Source organism: Diplotaxodon limnothrissa, linkage group LG18 (genome assembly GCF_057381915.1).
Source record: "Diplotaxodon limnothrissa isolate DT_005_m linkage group LG18, D_limnothrissa_male_GT1.1, whole genome shotgun sequence".
NCBI classification, from domain to species: Eukaryota; Metazoa; Chordata; class Actinopteri; order Cichliformes; family Cichlidae; genus Diplotaxodon; species Diplotaxodon limnothrissa.
Genome location: NC_140613.1, coordinates 39,244,514 through 39,267,497, shown reverse-complemented (window position 1 = coordinate 39,267,497; position 22,984 = coordinate 39,244,514).

Below are 22,984 nucleotides of genomic sequence, written 5' to 3'. Positions count from 1 at the left end.
GCTGGCAGGGCCACACCCACCAGGCCTAGAAGTGCCTGCCACGACCGCACCCTCACACACCCATAAACACCTGACAGTACACCAACACGGAAAACAGGACAGCAGACACAACCATAATAACAATAACCACAATAATAATGATAATAATAATAATAACTACAATAGTAGTCCAGACTGCTCACGGACCCCGAATCCCTGGAACTGGGTCCGTGACACATATGATTATTGTAGTTTTCTCTGTTGTATTATTAAAGTGTCTACCTTACAATACAAAGCACCTTGAGGCAACTGTTGTTTCAGTTTCAAAGTTTAGTATTCAGATCTGTTGTGTTAAATATTTTTGCATCCCCTTATGAACCTCAGTAAACGGCTTATCTTTTGTTAAGTTTCCTGCCTCCAAGCATCTGCTTTTAGGTCCTCTTCTCTACAAAACGTGATCTGTGTCCCGCAGACTGCACAACAAACAGCATTTACAATCTGTTTTGCTGCCCTTAAGTGAGTCAAAAATAACTATTAACGCCAGTGTGTGTTGAACCACCCTCATTTCTTTCTAATTTGCTTCCAAGGAGCTAGACCTTTTATATAATTTTTTTAGTCTTGAACAATAGTTCTCCAGGCTTTCTGAAGGTCATTTCTTTGGACAATGGCTGCTTTCTCATTCGTTTTGAAACCAGTCCCAGTACTGACCATTTTCAGAGTAATGTTTTTTTGTTAAGCCACTTATCACTGACCTATAACTCATTGAAGAATAAAAATGCTACTAACTAAATGGATGAAACCATGTTGTACCTACACATAAAAGACAACTTAGGAAAGAAAACAATTTTAGTTAACTTTTAGTAACTTTTAGTCACTCCCTTACTAGCAGTCTTAACACATATATTGTTTAAATTTTATTAGATAAATAAACAAAATAAAGCAAAGACAATAGCCAAAAACATGGCATATAATTTAATGCCAGAGGCATTAAAAGGTTGTCTCTGGTAGCAGTGCTGATTCTACGATTGAATCTGTTCAGTTTTTTTCACTCCGCTCTCTCATGGTCCTTTATTTGATGTTAGGCTTTAGTTCTCTTTTTTTCTGCAAATGGAGGCCAAGTTTGTGGATAGTGGCTCTTTTGTGCTGTAATACTTTTGCTGCTGCCCGTATTTAACTGTGCTTATCATTTCATATTTTTGTAATTATACATTTTTTGTTGTAAATTTAATAAAGAACAATGTCATTGCAAAGAGTACCTCTTGTTTGAAAGCTGTCAGCTAAGAACAGAGGTCATTTTTCTCTAGATGGTAAGTGATTAGTTGTAATCCAAAGCACTTTATACAAGTGCTTTGAAACAGCATTCAAAGCACTTTATACAAATTATTGTGGTTTAGTAATTCAACAAATTGATAAAATACTCACTCTTAGCATATAAACTTCCAAAAAAAGGAAAATTGAAAAAGGCAACAATAAATAATAAAAACAACTGTACTATGTAGGTTTGCAAGAAACCGCTTATTGAACAAAATCACATAAGAAACTCTTCATTAAACTATTTTTCTGACATAGTTTTGAGAAATAGATGCAGATACAGTTAATTACAGTTAGGATGAAGTTAAGATAACAAAAACTGGAAATACTGTATAACTGTATAATAGTTAATTGTATTATCAGCCCAATTAAAAAGTATGTTCTCTATTTTTGGTTTTGAAACCAGTAACTTACACAGTGTTACAATCCAGAAACTGAACCCGAAAAGTACTTTTTTGATTTCTATTGTTGTTGCCTTGTTGGAAAAATGAAATCTTTGCTCCAGTAGCATGCCACACTGTGGTTTTAATTTTGTGCTTGATATTTTGAGACTGCTCCACACAAAACACTGACACATAGAGCGTTCACCTACGTGTGTACTTTTATAACCTGTGCTTGATTCCATAAATTCCTCCAACGCTCTCTTGGCAGCATAATAGAACATTTTCTGCTTTTTGTGGGATATGAAGATGCAGCCAAGCAAGAGCTCCTTTGTCCTCCACACAAACTACAAGCGCTTCACTTCCCTAAGGTCACCTTCTGTCTGCAGGTGAGATGTCTGAGATGCTATAATAGTCAGCAATAGTCAGCTTTTACCTTGTATGATGTATGTTTTTTCTTTGAAAACCTATTATATGCTCAAAAGTATTTTTCTAGCATACAGCATCAGAAAAAAAGACCAGTTGAAAGCAGAAGTATAAACTTGTTGTTCTCTGTGGCTACATATACGTATATATATATATATATATATAAAAAAAAACACCCAGCACGCCCCTGCGGGCGGTTTATCCTTCAAGCTCGGGTCCTCTACCAGAGGCCTGGGAGCTTGAGGGTCCTGCGCAGTATCTTAGCTGTTCCCAGGACTGCGCTCTTCTGGACAGAGATCTCCGATGTTATTCCCGGGATCTGCTGGAGCCACTCGCCTAGCTTGGGAGTCACCGCACCTAGTGCTCCGATTACCACGGGGACCACCGTTACCTTCACCCTCCACATCCTCTCGAGCTCTTCTCTGAGCCCTTGGTATTTCTCCAGCTTCTCGTGTTCCTTCTTCCTGATATTGCTGTCATTCGGAACCGCTACATCGATCACTACGGCCGTCTTCTTCTGTTTGTCTACCACCACTATGTCCGGTTGGTTAGCCACCACCATTTTGTCCGTCTGTATCTGGAAGTCCCACAGGATCTTAGCTCGGTCATTCTCCACCACCCTTGGGGGCATCTCCCATTTTGACCTCGGGACTTCTAGGTTATACTCGGCACAGATGTTCCTGTACACTATGCCGGCCACTTGGTTATGGCGTTCCATGTATGCCTTGCCTGCTAGCATCTTGCACCCTGCTGTTATGTGCTGGATTGTCTCTGGGGCATCTTTACACAGCCTGCACCTGGGGTCTTGCCTGGTGTGATAGACCCCAGCCTCTATGGATCTTGTACTCAGAGCTTGTTCTTGTGCTGCCATGATTAGTGCCTCTGTGCTGTCTTTCAGTCCAGCTTTGTCCAGCCACTGGTAGGATTTCTGGATATCAGCCACCTCCTCTATCTGCCGGTGGTACATACCGTGCAGGGCCCTGTCCTTCCATGATGGTTCCTCGTCTCCCTCCTCTTTCTTGGGTTTCTGCTGCCTGAGGTATTCACTGAGCACTCGGTCAGTTGGGGCCATCTTCCCAATGTATTCTTGGATGTTCCTTGTCTCATCCTGGACTGTGGTGCTGACACTCACCAGTCCCCGGCCCCCTTCCTTCCGCTTAGCGTACAGCCTCAGGGTGCTGGACTTGGGGTGAAACCCTCCATGCATGGTCAGGAGCTTTCTTGTCTTTATGTCAGTGGCTTCTATCTCCTCCTTTGGCCAGCCTATTACCCCAGCAGGGTACCTGATCACGGGCAGGGCGTATGTGTTGATTGCCCGGATCTTGTTCTTACCATTCAGCTGACTCCTCAGGACTTGCCTGACCCTCTGCAGGTACTTGGTGGTTGCAGCCTTTCTAGCGGCCTCTTCATGGTTCCCATTTGCCTGCGGGATCCCCAGGTACTTGTAACTGTCCTCTATGTCTGCAATGTTGCCTTCTGGTAGTTCAATCCCCTCAGTTCTGACTACCTTCCCTCTCTTTGTTACCATCCGACTACACTTCTCCAGTCCGAACGACATTCCAATGTCATTGCTGTATAGCCTGGTAGTGTGGATCAGTGAATCGATGTCTCGTTCACTCTTGGCATACAGCTTGATGTCATCCATGTACAGGAGGTGGCTGACAACTGCTCCGTTCCGTAGTCGGTATCCGTAGCCAGTCTTGTTAATGATCTCACTGAGGGGGTTCAGGCCTATGCAGAACAGCAGTGGGGACAGAGCATCTCCTTGGTAGATCCCGCACTTGATGGTAACTTGTGCTATGGGCTTGGAGTTGGCCTCTAGTGTTGTACGCCACATCCCCATTGAGTTCCTGATGAAGGCTCTTAGGGTCCCATTGATCTTGTACAATTCTAGGCATTCCAGTATCCAGCTGTGGGGCATCGAGTCATAGGCCTTCTTGTAATCAATCCAGGCAGTGCACAGGTTGGTCAGTCTGGTCTTGCAGTCTCGGCTGATTGTTCTGTCTACCAGTAGCTGGTGTTTTGCACCTCTAGTATTCTTGCCAATTCCTTTCTGTGTCCCACTCATGTATTGACCCATGTGCCTGTTCATCTTAGCCGATATGATGCCTGACAGGAGCTTCCATGTAGTACTGAGGCAGGTTATTGGTCGGTAGTTGGAGGGGACCGGTCCCTTCTTGGGGTCCTTGGGGATCAGGACCGTCCGGCCTTCAGTTAGCCATTCCGGGTGTCTCTCGTTAACTAGCAGCTGGTTCATTTGTGCTGCCAGACGCTCGTGGAGTGCAGTCAGCTTCTTCAGCCAGTAGGCGTGAACCATGTCGGGCCCTGGTGCTGTCCAACTCTTCATACTGGAGACCCTTTCTTGGATATCTGCCACTGTGATGGTTACTGGACCCTGTTCAGGGAGGTCGCTGTGGTCTGCCCTCAGATCCACTAGCCACTGAGCATTGCCGTTATGGGTTGCATCCTTCTCCCATATGCTCTTCCAGTATTGCTCCGTCTCCAGCCTTGGTGGTGCTGTTCTCTTATTGTTCCCTTGCCACTGAGAGTACACCTTTGCTGGTTCTGTGGAGAACAGCTGGTTTATTCTCCTGCTTTCTATCTCTCTGGTGTACCTCCTCAAGCGGCTGGCCAAGGCTGTGAGTCTTTGCTTGGCAGTTTCCAAGGCCTCAGGTATGGACAGCTTGCTGTATTTCTTAGGCACCTTATTTGTCGCACCTTTCTGCAACTCCGTTAGTTGGCTAACCTCCCTCCGTGCTACTTTGATCTTGCCCTCTAGCCTCCTTCTCCATGGAGGGTACTGCCCCTTGTGGCTGTTCAACTTGTAGCCAAGCATCTCACTGATCACTGCTGCCGTATTGTAGATCAGCTTGTTAGTGTCGGTAATCGTGGTTGTAGGTATTGCCCGTAGTGCTGCATTAACATCATCTAGCAGACCTTCTGAGGGTACTTCACGTAATCTTGGTAACCGGCTACGGGGGATCCAGGTTTCAAGCTTGGCCATGATCCTATTTTTCAGGTCAGTTCCTCTCGCACTCAACGATCCTTCTCCTATCGCACTTGGGGCTATGTACCCAATCTCGGGTGGGGGTGATGATATCTCCCCCCTGACCTGGCGTCCTGACTCCTCCTTGCCGTAGCATTTGTGTTGTACCTCGTCAATCTCTAGCTGTGAGAGCAGTCCCTTCTTTCGAATGTTGGAACACTGAGCTACTAGTTGTTTCGCCGTCATTGTGGATGTTGGGTATCGAAGAATCCATAGGTCCCTCATCCTATTCATGTAGCCCCTTCCGCCGGGGTTACTTGCGTAGTAGCATTCCAACAACGCCCTGTTTTCGTCCCTTGCCCACCGATGCCTTCTTGTTCCAGTAGCCCACTTTTCGTCAGGGTGCCCTGGTTCCTCAACACCTGACGCGGACCTTGTTGATCCGGGCGACGTCCGAGCCGGCATGCCTTCATATTTATCTGTCTCGCTCATGTCTGCGGTAGGCTTGCTTAGCATAGGGGGTCTAGCCTTAGGACCCTTACTGGATACAGACGCCCCAGGCAGGAATCGAACTTGCGATCCTCTGTTCCAAAGGCGTGTAGTTTAACCACTACGCTATCCAGCTGCATATATATATATATATATATATATATATATTCCGATACACTAATTTTGTGAACCAAAGGTAAAAAAGCCAATAAACAAGAACCTGGACATAAAAAGAGGACATAGTTTTAATATTAGATTTAAAACTGTGCTGTTCAAGCTTTGAAAATTGGCTGGCAGCTCTTTTTTGGGGCGAGTGAATGAGAGTGATGAAAGCCCAGTCTTTTCTTTAGTAACATTGAGAGGTGCTGAGAGGTGACGTATATAATTGTATTTATTAAGTCCTCTAATTCTGACACTGTTCCTTAATGTGACCAGTTTTGGATGAAAAATTCACAAAAATAGCAATTTGTGCTTGAACATTATAAACTCGTAATCCCATTGTACACAATGGGTTTTAATTGTACAGAACACATATAAGGGACATTTTGCCTCAGACAGTCAGAAATATTACAGTTCTGATCATTTATCAGTACATATCCATATTTTTATATCTATAAAAAGAAAGCTGACACTTGTGAGACTTCATCAGAGGTGTAAAGCTGGGCTTACACTGTGCGATTTTTGGCCCATTTTGAGCCGATTTTTGAGTCGTGCGACCATTTTGGTGATCGGCCCGAGTTTGGCCTTCATCGTGCGTCGTGCATCGTGTAGTATACGTGGGGTAACGAGAAGCGATTGACACCTCACGACCAGCTCCCGATCATCAAATCCTCCCGACCGTCGTGAGGGTTTCGCTGCAGCCGCTCACACTGCTCACGCGCAAACACGTAAATGTCGGTGAAAAAGACGGAGCAGCACAGCAGTGCAGCGTGTGATCTGGACACAAGCGATGGAGGCACAACTTGTAGAACTTTGGAAAGCTCATCCGAGCCTTTTCGATGTGGCCTCACAAAATTATCACGACCACAACAACCGTGAAAATAGTTGGATTTACATTGCTGCTCAATCACAGCTGCCTGATCAATGTTTTTCATTAGCAATTTAGCAAAGTTGATGGTGGTGGCGTGTGTCTGTGTGAGTGAAAGACAGAGAGAGCGAGCGACAGATTTTCTGTTATAACCTTCATGTTATGGAGGCACAGTGTGAGCACTCAGGTCGCATCAGAGCATCGGGCTGTATAGTGTGAGACCTGCATCGTGACCTACGAACTTCTAACCCCTGCGAGTCAATCGTACAGTTTGAGCAGGAGCTGAATCGCACGACTGAAAAAATCGCACAGTGTGAGCCCAGCACAGCAGATGCCTTTGTGTCAAAGTAACTGAGCTTAAAACACAGAAAAACATGAAGGAGATTTTTCTGGCCAGGCTTTTTATAGCAGATAACCTTAAAAATATTCTGCAGTAGAACAAAAACAGAAGAAAACCATGAATCAGCATATAAACATTACCTGATGCTGCTGAAATGAAGCAGAGCAAAGTCACAGAGACACGGCTAAGCATTTTGCAATTTCGCATAATTTAAAAAAAGTTCTTCAGTATTGAACAGCAAAAATTAGAGTTTCTTGTCAGAAGTCAGTCAAATTTAAAAAAAACAGCGCCGACAGCGCTGAACATAACAGTAACTTGTACGTAATAATCAACCGAGTAATGCAGAAAAAAATGCAGATTTTTAGATGTGAAACTGTTCTTGAAGTACACTGAGAGAGAGAGAGAGAGAGCTGTGCATGAAGTGTCATTTTACCGTGGTGGAAGCAAAACAGCAAAAGTAAGAGGGGATTCATGACAGTGTTTATGTGAAGCGAAATGTGAAGTGTAGTTTGGATCTTCTTTTGCTGCTGGTTCAGTCAAATTTGGTTGGAGAGACGCAAAACTGCGGCTTCATTATCTAGGGCAAAAAAAGGACATAAACACAAAGCGCAGACCCGATGACGCATCAGAGTCTGTGAACTGTCGGCTTTTGTGCAGAATCCGTGTACCTGCTCTCATTTATGTTTTTAGTTGTTTGGTTTTTGTCAAAATTTTGTGAGGTTTATCCTGAGATTCGGGCGTTTCGGGCAAAACAAATTTATATTTAAAAATCGATTCAGGATTTTAATGAATCAATATCGCTTTATTCAAGCTAGAATCGATTTTAATCGGAAAATCATAATCAAAACCCAACCCTACTCTAAACTGGTTTCTCAAACCAGTGCCCAAGAAGACGAAATAGTCTAATGATGTGGAATGAAGTGCTTCAGCTGTCATGGTCCGGGTGAATACGGGGTGTTTCCACTCTGCTGGGCTCCACCTTCAGACGGAGACTCCAATCAGCTTCCACACCTGGTTCCAATCAAGTCACCTGCATATAGGACCAGCGTTCACGACAGACCCCTGCCAGATCTTCTGCTAACACATGTTAGTGCTAGGCCGCCAAGCCCTTGCGAGAACTCTGGATTACTGTTTTTTCTCCTCACCGTGTTTTCTTTCCTTTTTCGCCATAGGACCCATCTGCCTGCCTCCCTGCTCAGCTCCCCACTGCAAGCCTATTCTGGATCTGCCCTGGACACTCCCTCCTCGATTGACACTTCAAATCTGCAACGCGTAAGCCCAAACCACCATAGCCTAATCCTCCAGTTGTGATTCATTGAGACTGCCACTGACTACTTTCCTCCTCTCATCATAGTGACTTCACACCTCCCTCCAAGCCGCTGCCCCCTTTCTTCATTCCCCGGATCCCTCTGTGGAATCCAGCCCTCAGAGTTTCTCGTTCACAGTTTTGCCTCACAGTTTTCCGCTCATAGCTTTCACAGTTCATAGCATGCATAGGTTATAGCATTCTTAGTTTTCTGTTTTGTAACTTCGCTCAGCTCTGTAAATAAACTCTGTGCTCATGCCCGTTTTGCCTCCCTCTGTGTCTGCATTTGAGTCCACACCCACTGCCTGGCCCTCTCGGCCGTAACATCAGCTTTTGAGATGATTATGACTGGGAAAAAAAATCATTCAGCAGTTGTTTTGTGTCAGGAGCAGTGTTGGTCAAGTTACTTGAAAAAAGTAATCAGTAACTAATTACTGATTACTTCCCCAAAAGAGTGATCCCGTTACTTTACTGATTACTTATTTTCAAAAGTAATTAATTACTTAGTTACTTAGTTACTTTTTAAAAACACGATTTACAACCTGAATAGGTGATAAAGCGAAAGATCTTTCAGTCCAATTCTACTTTTTCTGCATAATCCATCATACAAAATGTAATCAAATGGAAAAGTATCTTTTTTTAACTTGTTTTATCAGTTTTAATCTTTTAACTTTATGCATGAAAGCAAAAATTTGATTATATGCAACATTCTCTGACTTGAATAAATTAGTTTAACATTTAAACCTATTTTCTGCACATTCCAGCACATAAAATAAAATATTTTTTGTGTTTACACTCAGTCTTTCAAATGGATGCAAGTAAAACACAGCAGAAAATAAATAAAGTCCTTTGGTCTAGCGGTCCTTTTGCTCTATTTTCACCTGTAAAGCAGGAGTGGAGCAGGCGGAGGTTTACCCTGGTGCAGGTGTGCCGCAGCGGTCAGTTGAAGAATCCACGAGTTTCTCTGTTAATTTCCCATCACGTCGTAGCTACTCGGTGCTTGCTCGGAAGTTTAGGGGTTTTTTTCGCTGTAAAAAGAAGTTTTCTTCAGACGCACAGCGGACACTAATGTTTTTGTCACTTTTTACAGAATCAAACTCAAAGTAAGGTCAGTACTTCCACGCTTTAAACGCTGCACGCTCATACTCTCTCCCGTAACGCGTTACAAGTAACGCGTTACTGCCCATCTCTGGTCAGGAGGGACATTAGAGGTTGCATCTGCATCATAGCCACATACTGTATCAAGCTACAACTTCAATAAATGTTCTTTTGGAACACAAGTGTGTTTTCTTACAAGTGGAAGCTGGTAATTAACAAAGACAAACAAAGTTGGTTTTTGTGTATTTTTTGAGAGACAAAAAAGGCTGTTGCAGGTAAAAGCCATGACACGACTACGTTTCACCAATCTTGAACATTTTCTTTATTGCGGTTGCCGTTCACACAACTCGGCTTAGTTTCCCTGCTGCCAGCCACAAACCACGAACAACAGCAACACCACAACAGCACCCTACACCGAACTTAAGCTGGTGAGGGGTGATTGCAATGCTGCGCAGGTGCGTCCGCCTTCCCTGCCGTGGCACCGCCAACCACGCCCCGCCACAAAGACAAAAACAGTAGCTAATCGAAATAAAGCTTTACCAAAAATCTGTATAATAAGACCTTATTAATGGCCAGGACAAATGAAATAACACTCCAAGGAAGGATGTTCTACCAACCAGTCAACAACCAGAATACTATCTCTTCCCCTGTATTGTGGGGGAATGATTGGGGATCATGAAGATGTTTGTTGGCAGATTTTAGAGCCTTTTTGTTCTTTTTTGGTCAACAGTGATTTTCACATTGGAACCACTTTTGCCCACTATGTTTGGTGTTGTTGAATCACAAACACTGACTTTAACTGAGGCAAGTGAGGCGTGCAGTGTTTTAGATGTTGTTCTGGGTTGGTTTGTCACTTGCTGCATTGGTGGACAGTGTGCTCTTCGAGTAATTTTAGTAGGCCAGCCATTATTCAGATGGTTCACCACTGTTCCAGGTTTTTTCTCAGTATGTACAGTATGTAATGGCTCTTTCTCACCCAGAATCTTACAAATGACTTTGTAAACCTTTCCAGACTGAAATTTCTCATTGCCTTTGTTTCTCATTTATTCTTGAGATTCATGAGTTCGTGGCATGATGTTCTTGCTCTTGAGAGCTTTTAGCCTACTTCACTTTGTCAAACAGGTTCTGTTTAAGTGACTTCTTGATTCAAGATTTCTGACAGTTATTGGACCTGGGTTTGGCTAGTGAAACAAAAATCAGCTTTCTAAAACGTGGATAATCGCGGGTTACATAGTCTTGCTACTTCCATCATAGCAGAAAGAAGACACGAAAATAGACTAATCTTCAGTTGAGAGAATACCTGCGAATACTGCATTCACAGCATGAGGTTTGTCATTAATATCTTGCAGTGACTTTGGATTGTTTGCTATGAAAAGATGACCATCTGAAACTTAGTAATTATTTTCTGAACCATTACCTAACTAATGCTATGTGTCCAGGGCACCATTAGGCCACGGTGAAGCTTAAATGAAGGGGAGGGGGCGTTGGAAAAGGGTGATACAAAATATAATGAAATATAATGAAATATCAGAATTTGACTCTTATTGTAATGAGACAAATTTAGTTTAGCAGTTTGAGGGTGTGGATTACTAATGGGAATACATTTTACTAGAAATATGAAACCATGAGTATCTCTCAGCCACCTTCATTTGATCAAGCTCTCAAAGGAAATAATATTCAAGACCCCTGAGCTAGTATAAGGTATTTACTCTTATTGATCCATTATGATTATGTCACCTTTTTGCTCCTCATTGCAAAGTGAACTAGAATTACTTTCTCACATTTATATGCTTTGGGTGAACAGTCAAGTTGCAATATGCATTCATGTTTTCTTTTTCAGATGTTTCACTTTGGACTTGAGTTTGCTGAATTTAGGCAATAGGTCTGATTTGTGATACACCAACAGACTTTATTTTGTTAAGCTTTGTCGTTCTTCTTCATGTCTAGTGCATTAGTGTGTCAGTTGATTAGAGAAACAAAACAGTGCAAACTGAATCTTCTCTCTCCTTCTGTTTATGAGCTATAAAGATATGACCAAAGGGGTCACTGACTTTGACCTTTCACCATCATTTCCAATAGGAATGAACAGATACTATATTTTCTGCAAACACCATTTACTTTTTGAGTAGTACTAAAATTTCAACAAGAGCGATGCAAACTAGAAAAAGATGTTGTTTGCCTTTTTACTTTTACTTTGAAGATGAGCAGTCACCATTTCTGTTTTGTGTTGCATTTTTCACTCTTCAATCACGACATGGCAAGGGTTTTGTGAGTGTTTGCAGACAAGTTGGTGTCTGCTATGCAAATACTGTCAATCACAGCAACCTGCTAGCTACTAAAGTGGCCAGAAGGCGGTGTTTTTCTCCAGCAACCAGCGGTTGCCCGAGGGTCACTAACCAGTCTCTAGGCCTGTGTGACTAGAGCCTTAGCTCCAGCAGCCTAAGCCTATTGCAGCATAACTGAGGATTTAGGCTTCCCTGATCCAGTTTTAAGCCTAATCTTAAGAGTAGAGAGGGCGTCTGTCTCCAAAATGGAGCTGGTTTAACAAATATGGTAAATGGCCTGATTCCTATATAGCACTTTTCTACTCTTCCGGAGTACTCAAAGCACATTATACAACATGCCACATTCACTTTATTCTATGCTTTAAGTGCTTTCTATCTAAACATTCACACTGATGGATGCATTGGAGAGCATCCACCTTTCCTAAGGATACTTGGCTTTCACAAATAGTAGGTGATCTGAAAGAGGGGTCTGAAGGTTCTGCCTCCCCTTTTACTTTTAAATATTCTACGAACCACTAGTAAAGCAGCAGTCCGAGTGTGAAGCGCTCTATCTGGGTAATACATTACTCTTACTCTTTACCATATCACCCCAATAGAGGTGATACGGTCAAAAATCAAAAGGAATCCACAATTACTGTCAAGGCAAAGAGTAGGGCTCTAGCTATAGTTATTAGCTCTACCCCTGCCCCTGCCTTAAATACTTGCAGTGCTGTTTAGTGGGTGGCTGCTAATTAACTCTAGAGAAGATGGGCGTGTCAAAGACTAGGGAGAGAATAACACACTCTCTCACAAAATAACAACAGCCATGTTGAGGCTCAAGCTGCTACAAAACACACCAGGAGCTTTGGGGAAATGGCATTTTTAACCACCTGGTATCACCTGAAAATATGAAGTGCTATAAAAGCAGCACTAGACACACACTCTGCTTTCACTCACTGTGCATCAGTGTCAGGATGACCTCTAACCAAATCAGACTTGGTCTTTGATTTGTTCTACTTTCTTGTGTCTTATACAAAAACACCCAGAGCTGAGAACCCACTCATTAATACAGTGCATTTCAAAAAGTAAATCCCCAACAACTAATTTCACTGTAACTTGGATATTAGTGGTTACTGCTGCCTGGTCAACAATATTCTCCCAGGATGAACAGATAATACATTTACCGCATGACTGAAGCACTTTAAAAAGCCTTTGTTCACTTTCAGAAAATAGCAGACTGTACACTGCAAAAACTCAAAATCTTAGCAAGTATATTTGTCTTATTTCTAGTCAAAATAATCTCATGACATTTAAAATAAGACAAAATCAGCTAAAGAGTAACATCTCAGTGAGATATATTAAGTTGTTTTTTGGGTTTTTTGTTTTTTTGCCTGTCCCATTTGGATCTTTAGCCATCAGAATTGTTGTCTGAAGGCCAAGAAAGATGCCAAGCGGATTTACTTTAGCAACTGGATCATCATGGCCTTGCCATATTGGTCCATTTATAATTATGTAGGGGAGAGAGGGGAGAAGAGATGGTGAGAAAGTGGGGAAGAAAAAGAAGAAGAAAAACAAACAAAACACATGGATCACCTGTATGAAGATAAGAAAAAACAGAAGAGAAAACAAACAAAAAGAGAGCAACATAATAAATACAACACCGTCACAATAAACTAGCTAACAGTAGATACTAAATATTACATGTTATTGTGCAGCACGCAAGATCGACAGCGCACAATGTGCTTTGAGGTAGCAGCCAAGAAAGGTGTAGTTTGTGTCTGTACACCTGTGTGTACACCTGTGTGCAACAGCATGCTTGTATTCAAAAGGTTTCTCCATGTAACAATCTGCTAGGGAGTGTGGGGAGCCATAGCCCCGTCCCCCAGGGTATGAAGCAGGCATGGAGGAGATCCAGGCCCCAGACATCCAGTTGGCCCCAGAATACGAGGACCCAAGGAGGACCACCGGGGGGCAACCGTGCCACCCTCCAGGGAAGAGCCGAGGAGAGCTCCAAACGAGAGGTCACCCAGCAGCCACGGAGCAGAGGCCAGAGGGGGTTGCAGTGACGTGCCTGTGGGCTCTGCCAGCAGCCAGCTGTGCCAGAGAGGACCGGGCCTCAGGCCCAGAGGCCAGAGGCCTGAGGGCCCCCTACCCCCCGGAAGGGGCCCAGCCAAGCCACAGGCACCAGGCCCCGCGAATCGGCCACTAGGAGTGAGCTGTGAGTGAGTCGGTACATACATGAGCGCCCAGCCCCAGATACCAAGAACCACCAACACACCAACGTCTGAGGGCATCAGCCACTGGCAGGGAGTGTGGTGAGGGGAGATAGGCCTCCGTACTTTAGAGAGCCTGAGGTGTTGCCAGAGAGGTGGAGTCTAAGACCCAAGCTGATATATAGACACAGACGAACAGGCGCACGCAGACACAAGCATGCATTCCCACCCCCATATACACAAACAAATACTCGACACTCACCCGACGTGGAGACAGACACAAATAGACACTGTACATACATTCACACTTCCCAAACATACTCTATATCCCAGGTCTGGGTACCCCCGCCCCCAGAGGGGCAAACTGTACCTGGACCCAGGAGATGTAACCACCTCCAGACCGCCTCCTTATCTGCAGTAGCAGGGAGGCCCCGCATCCCAGATTAACTTGTTTTTAGACTGTGGATCTTGAAACTAGAAAATTTTCACTTTTCTGCCAAATCTGCCAAATCCATTGGCAGATTTTTTCCACTTAATACAAGATATTTTTGCTTGAAATAAGAAGATAAATCTGCCAATGGAACAAGTGAAAATTTTCTAGTTTCAAGATCCACAATCTAAAAACATGTTAATATATTCAATTCAATTCAATTTTTTTATATAGCGCCAAATCACAGCAACAGTCGCCTCAAGGCTCTTTATATTGCACAGTAGATCGTATAATAATAGCTACAAGAAAAACCCAACAATCATATGACCCCTTTTGAGCAAGCACTTTGGCGACAGTGGGAAGGAAAAACTCCCTTTTAACAGGAAGAAACCTCCGGCAGAACCAGGCTCAGGGAGGGGCGGGGCCATCTGCCGCGACCGGTTGGGGTGAGAGAAGGAAGACAGGATAAAAGACATGCTGTGGAAGAGAGCCAGAGATTAATAACAGATATGATTCAGTGCAGAGAGGTCTGTTAATACATAGTGAGTGAGAAAGGTGACTGGAAAGGAAAAACTCAATGCATCATGGGAATCCCCCGGCAGCCTATGTCTATTGCAGCACAACTAAGGGAGGATTCAGGGTCACCTGGTCCAGCCCTAACTATATGCTTTAGCAAAAAGGAAAGTTTGAAGCCTAATCTTAAAAGTAGAGATAGTGTCTGTCTCCTGAATCCAAACTGGAAGCTGGTTCCACAGAAGAGGGGCCTGAAAACTGAAGGCTCTGCCTCCCATTCTACTTTTAAATACTCTAGGAACAACAAGTAGGCCTGCAGTGTGAGAGCGAAGTGCTCTAATAGGGTGATATGGTACTACAAGGTCATTAAGATAAGATGGGGCCTGATTATTTAAGACCTTGTATGTGAGGAGCAGGATTTTGAATTCAATTCTGGATTTAACAGGAAGCCAATGAAGGGAAGCCAAAACAGGAGAAATCTGCTCTCTCTTTCTAGTCCCTGTCAGGACTCTTGCTGCAGCATTTTGAATTAATTGAAGGCTTTTCAGGGAGTTTGATGGACATCCTGATAATAATGAATTGCAGTCGTCCAGCCTGGAAGTAATAAATGCATGAACTACTTTTTCAGCGTCACTCTGAGACAGGATATTTCTAACTTTAGAGATGTTGCGCTTATGGAAGAAAGCAGTCTTAATATATCTTACTAAGATGTTACTCTTTAGCTGATTTTTGTCCTATTTTAAGTGTGATGAGATTATTTTGACTAGAAATAAGACAAATATACTTGCTAAGATTTCTAGTTTTGGCAGTGTGGGTATAGTATGTCTTTTTACAGTGGGTAGAGTTTAGACTTCATTATTCTGGGAATTAATACGGGGAAATCAATGGTTTACCATATTAAGTCAGGGATAATAGGAATGCAGTACTCATAAATACTGAGATGAAAAGTTTAGAAAGTACTGTGTATCCTCAACCATCATTCTGACAGTAAAAAAGAGACCCGCTGCACTGCTGACAGGGCAGAGAGTGAAATTACAATGTTCATTAAGCTGTCTCTAAATCCTCACTCAGCTGAGAGCAACATTTGACACACTGGTTAATACTTCAGTACACACACACACACACACAAGTTCACATACATAATAAAGTATGGGATAATTCCAATCATGTTAGGTCATGTTATGAGAGATTGCAAATAGTCTGTTTAATTATCTCAGAAATTGCTTTCATCTAATCTCATGACAGGAGTGCACCAAACCCAGCGAGTACATGGTTGACTGTAAAGGTCTCCAAAGTTTCATGTTGCATTCTCTAAGTCATCACCACATGACTAATAAATGTTTTACCACTAATATAACTGTAGTGCAAGTTTAACATTAAAGCATTCATTTTCATGACTGGCAGTACCTGCTAAGTTAATCTTCCTTGTTAATCTAGTGTTTACACATAAAACTGCTTAAAGGTGTTAAAAGGGAATCATGCTATAGCTGTACTCAGCTGAACTATTTAAGGTGTACTCTCAGTGGCAGCGGAAAATATGAGAACAGCCCCACCAACTCTGGAGACTGACCAATACTGGAAGAGTTAATGGGAGAAGGACCATAACAGCAAAGCTCAGTGGCTAATGGATCTAAGAGCAGACCACAACAACCTCCCTGAACAGGATCCAGTGACCATTACAGTGGCAGACATCAAAAACGGGTTTCCAGTATGAAGAGTTGGACAGCACCACTGGCTGAGGGAGCTGACTGCACTCCATGAGCTTCTGGCAGCACAAATTGACCAGCTGCTAATGGATTATAGACACATGCAATGGCTAACTGAAGACTGGGCAGTCCTAATCCCTAAAGTTCCCCAGAAGGGACCAGTCCCATTCAACTACTGGCCAATAACCTGCCTTAGTACCACATAGAAGCTCCTGTCAGGCATCACAGCGGCTAAGATAAACAGGCACAATGCTCAATACATGAGGGGCACGGAAAGGAATAAGCAGGAATACCAGAGGGGCGAAACACTAGCTTCAGGTAGACAGAACAGTTGCCTGAGATTTTAGACTGGAGAAGTATAGTCGAATGGTAACAAAGAGAAGGAAGGTAATCAGAAATGAAGGGAGCACACTAACAGAAACTACAACAATGCAGACATTGCAGACAGCTACAAGTACCTGGGATTCCCACAGGCAAATGGGAAGTATGCCCTGCCAGTGATCAGATACTCCACAGGGATAATAAGATGGCCAAAAGAGTAGGTGGAAGCCACTGACATCAAGACAAGGAAGCTCCTTACCATGCATAGAGGGTTTCACCCCAAATTCAGCACCCTAAAACTGTAAGCTAAGCAAAAGAAAGAAGGCAGAGGACTAGTGAGTGTCAGAATCAAACTGCAGGATGAGACAAACATTCATGAGTACATCAGGAAGATGGCACAACTGACTGCGTGCTTAGTGAATACCTCAGGCATCAGAAACCCAAAAAGGAAGAAGAGCTATAGGAGGAACCATCATTAGAAGTAGTCCAGCCTAGAAGTAACAAATGCATGGACTAGTTTTTCAGCATAACTCAGACAGGATATTTCTAATTTTAGAGATATTGCACAAATGAAAAAAAAAAAAAAGCAGTCCTGTAAATATTTGTTTAATATGTGCATTGAAGGACACATTCTGGTCAAAAAATGATTCTGAGGTTCCTCACAGTGTTGCTGGAGGCCAAGGTAATGCTGTTCAGAGTAAGAATCTGGTTAGATATTTCTAAAAATTTTAGGCCCAAGTTCAATAACCTCAGTTTTATCTGCATTTAGAAGCAGAACATTGGAGGTCATTCTAGGTTATTATATCTTAACTAACTGGTATGTGTTATGTGGTTTCATGGATAGATAAAGTTGTGTCATCTGCATAGCAGTGAAAATGTATGCCATGCCTTCTAATGATACTGCCTAAGGGAACATATATTAATGTAAACAGAATTGGTCCTAGCACTGAACCCTGTGGAACTCCATAATTAACCCTAGTGTGTGAAGAGGACTCTCCATTCATGAACAAATTGGATTCTGTTTGATAGATATGATACAAACCACTGCAGTGCAGTACCTGTAATACCTACAGCGTGCTCTAATCGCTCTAATAGGATATTATGGTCAACAGTATCGAATGCTGCACTGAGGTCTAGCAGGACAAGCACAGAGATGAGTCCACTGTCAGAGGCCATAAGAAGATCATTTGTAACCTTCACTAAAGCTGTTTCTGTGCTGTGATGAGCTCTGAAACCTGACTGAAACTCTTCAAATAAGCCATTCCTCTGCAGATGATCTGTTAGCTGTTTGACAACTACTCTTTCAAGATTTTTGATATGAAAGGAAGGTTGGAGATTGGCCTATAATTAGCTAAGACTGCTGGGTCTAGAGATGGCTTTTTAAGTAAAGGTTTAATTACAGCCAGCTTGAAGGCCTGTGGTACATAGTCGATTATTAGAGATAGGTTGATTATATATAACATTGAAGCATTACTCTCCCTTTATGCTATAATTGGCGGGAAACTCTGTGATGCATTTTTCTGTAACCCAATTCTCGCTTTCTCTGTACAGATAGAACAGTGTGTATATGCTCTGCAAAATCAGAAATTATCTTTCCTGGGTGTAGAAAAAGAACAACATTAAATTGTACCGAATCAGCGTTTTATGTCCAGTTTTATGATGTCAGTTAGTGGATGCCATAAACCTGAACTGACTAGGATATAACCTAGCGCATAGTTATTACAACATTTTTATACGTTTTTCAGAAGTAGGAAATGACACATAGAGGCATTGTTGTAGATTTTTTTAGTTGTAGAATTTGTCTGTTTTTCTTATGGGCTGAAGGCCAAGGTTGAGTGGTGGCACTGGTCCCTGCTCTTATAACATATCCCACCCCAAGAATAAGTATCTGTTGTGCTAATGATGTGTGGAATCGGCTAATTACCAAAGATAACAAGGTGAATGAATACATTTCCTAAGAAAGTTGATAGAGGATGTGTACTATGATAAAGTGCGTGGCTAGTGTCAAATTCAAAGCAAGCGTATATTTTAAAAGTTGTGTTACAGCATTTAATGTTATCTTCTGTTGCTGATTTCAGTTACATATTTTACCCAGCATCAAAAAGTGTAGATGTGCTGTAAAAATATGAACAGACATAACAAACAGATAATAAGGAATAATGGTGAGTAAACAAACTGCTAACAGTCAGGGAACATGTTGGCTCCTCACAGCTGTGAGCAGAATGTATCTGTCACTCACATTGAGTGATGAGGTTTGTTTTCTGAGAGGTATAATCCATCACTTGAATTAACTTAACAAGGGATAACAAGATGGGTAAAAATGATTGCCAGCTTGTTGAAAATTTCCGATGTTTTAATATGTGTGCAGAGAAAAGCAGACACAGTTCTGTCGCTCAGAATGAATGATGCTTTTACACTTGAAGTTTGTTTTTTGTGAGTGACACATTCCATTGGTTAAATCAACTTAACGAGAAGCTACGGGGCAGAGATCAAACTGTCTGGCAGCTTGTTAAAAACACAGCACATCTCAAAACAATCTGATAGAGTCATACATGGAATCAACTACTGCCAGAAAAAAACAAAACGTCTGACTCGACATACACATGGAGCTGTTGATTAGCAGCAGTTAATCCACACTCAGTGAGCAACATCTGCATCCCTGTCAGACAAGACAGCAGTTCTGATGTGTAAATACACATGGTGTATGAAATAACATGTGAAATGTAAAAACTTCACAACCTTTTCTAACACTGCTGTTTAATTAATTTATACAATATCACATAATTATAATGGAATGAGTGGCTTATATTGCCGAGGCAGCAGTTCACTACTAGGCCTATTTTGATGTTCAAATGATGACTTTATGGTCCAGTGTCCATATTTCTCTGTATCAGGAATCTTATTATAATTAATCCCTCTTGTGCTCAAGTACTGCTGCCCTTTCATATTGTCTGCTAGCTTGTTGTTGTGACTGTTTTTGTATAGCTGAGTATTACGTTTCCACAACTGACCTTAAAATGAAACTGCTGATGTTTTTGGTTGTATAGAAAAGGAGACGGACACTGTAGATCCACATCAGTGATACATATCTAGTTAGCGTTGACACTAATCACATGGCCAGATGTTTCCGGGCACGTCTGATAATAGCTTAATGGCATAAAAAATAAGATGAATACTGGATGTATTTAGATGAACTAGTTGGGTTTCATTCACGCAAATAAAAGGTGCTCATAAGTTAAATTAATGGAGAAAAGAAATCACACACTCACCGTCTTCTTTTAGGTGTCAGGACAAAACAACCTCAGACACACTACTGTTTTGTAGTGCATCGTTATTCATCATTGCTGTGTCCTTATTCATGTAACAAAACATGATTAAGGACAAATGCAAAATGCAAAAGTATGTATACTCCATGATTCAACAACCTATAGAATCACCTTCAACAGCGATAACTTGAAGTGATTATTTTCTCTTTAAATTAGTCAGTCTATCAAATCAGTGCAGAATATTTTTAGCCCACCGTTCATCATAGCATTGCTGGTCTGAAATTTGAATAGGCCATTACAACAAATGTATTCTTTTACTGGTTTACTCGGGATCACAAACAGTTCATATTTAAAAATCAGTGATTCATCAGTATTTTTGTATCTAAATTGGTTTATTTTTTTATATTCTACAAATTTAGAAGTGACATAAACCATGTGTCATGATGAAGGCCTGGCTGTCTTAGAAAATTTAAACACACATCTACTAGTACTACTGTTACTACTACAATAATAATAATAATGATAATAATTTCTCATTAGAGTAGATCTCTGGCTGTTTAACGTAAATGACTTCATGTTGGTCAGAATACATACTTTGCACATTAACGCATTTTTTATTGATTTCGTGACTATCAAAAAATATATATTCTTCATTTTATTGTGCCACCTTTTAACAAAAAAACACCTTTCACGGTTGTTGGTTATGTTGTAATAGTTTTGATGGTGTTCAGTTAACACTGTTGTGCTTTGGAAATATGTGCATTTATAGCATCAGAGGAGAAACATTTTTCATAACCCCATTTTTCCAAAAAATGTTCATTAAAAGTTGTTGACAGATTTTTCCATGTCATTCATATAATGTAAGGTGTTAACGACCAGAAATGATCTATTGTCACTTAATATACTTGTCAGAGCCAAAATGTCAACCATAATCATCTGCAAATTAAAGGCTCATTGGAAGAAAAGTATTTACATAGCTGCATACCACTAACGGAAAGAAACCAATTCTAAAAAGTACTTTTAGTCAAATTCATTATGGGTAATGAATTTATGTGTTAAATCATAGCACAATTCTCACTTTTGAAAATTACTGTTGATTATCTTTAGATTTCTTACCAGAAGAGTTCTGCCATTCACTGATTCTGGACCAAATCTGAAGAAAGCTAAGAAACGCTTCTTTTTAAAAAGATGTAGTGGATTTTGTGTGTGTGTGTTTTACATTATTAATTCATCACACTATGACCTTCCTTTCAGTGCTGTCAACAGCCCAAATTGAACATGAATGTTCAGACAAGATATCCACTCAGGGAGATTGAATGGCAGGGAAGCAGGATGAGGTATCGTTAATTAGCAGCTGATTGACTGCAAGACAACCAGGCATTTAAAATTGGAGGGCAAGGTTCAGACAGCAAGTCTCCAAAAAAGTGAGGTTTATCAGCTGTGCTCAGAAGTCTCGGGAACAGAGAGACAAGGAAGGTGTGCACCTTATCTTTGAAAGAGGTCAGTTCTCAAGAAGGAAAATATGCAGTGGGGAGAAGACAGAGAGGGATTAGCTCCAATTCTAATTATGCGACTCCTGCAAATGATGTCCCAGCCAATCAATGCAGGAGGTCGCAGTAATTCCCGTTTGAGCCACAGCAGGAAATAAAATGGAAAATGGTTGCACAGATACTTGGGAAGTGCCCTCCCACGTACGAGAGCAATCTGCAGACAGGAGGAGCATGTTTTAATCATCAGCTTCGGTGTGACTGTAATGTAATTCAGAGGTCTGATTGTGCTCACCGAATTAATTCACATACATTATATGAACAAGTATAGTATGTCTTTGGTCTGGGGGTGATGAAATATTTCAAAGAAACCCTACAACAGAAGCACTGATAAAACTTTCAAATAATTTCAGCCAAATACACACAAACGCATGCACATTCTTGAAAGAGTAGTTGTCAAACAAGTATTTTTTTATTTAGTTTTTGTCTAGTTTTTGAATTTAATTCAGGTTTATTCATATAGCACCAAACAGTTGCCTCAAGGCGCTTTATATTGTAGGATTTTTACCTTACAATATTATTTTTAGTAGACTAAATATAATACAAATATTGTAGACTCAATTAAAAGCCAATTTAGTTGACTGAAATTGTAAAAAGTGTAAAAGTTTGTAATGTTTTTCCCACCTTTCTATACAGTTTAATTTGTTCTGATTGGATCACAATTATTCTGGATGTTTTCATTTTTTTCACTGACAAAAACAGTCTTTGTCTTTGTCATGTGCATTACTTTAGCTGTCTTGTTTTTTATAAGAAAAATAAGGTCATTGATGAAAACCATGATGAAAATTATTGCAAAATTAACACTTCGTGCAAGTGAAGCACAGGGAGGTGTTACAAATTTACTAGTGTTATTCGTCTAATCCAGGAGGAAGGCCTGTAATCTCAGAGGAAATGATGACGTTTAAGTACTCCAGCTGTTCATGGGGAATCATGGGGACTGTAAGGTTTATACCCCTCAGTCAAAAGGCTGATGGGGTATTGTCATCAATCTGCTGGATGCCCAGGCAACAGCGTGGACGCTCACCTTTGTGAACACTATAACTTGAAAATGAGGTAATGTAGGAATTTCTCATTGAGAGATTACGTGCATCTCCTAAAAATCTTTGGATGAGTTTAAATCATGTCATGTATTCTGAAAACCTTGTGAATATGATAACTCCAGAAAAAATCCCAGCAAGGAGGGGTAGCACTGGTGGAGGTCAGTATTTTTGGAGAATAATATGGGTGACCCTGGTGAGCTGATTAAAACCAGACAGAAAACAATGAGTAGTTTGATGCAGCGAAATGTTTCCAGACCACCTGACTTGTGGACAGGGTTGTGTTCACACTGGGAACAATTTGCTCGTCATGCATCGCTTCGAAGTTGCCAGCTGGTCACTTGG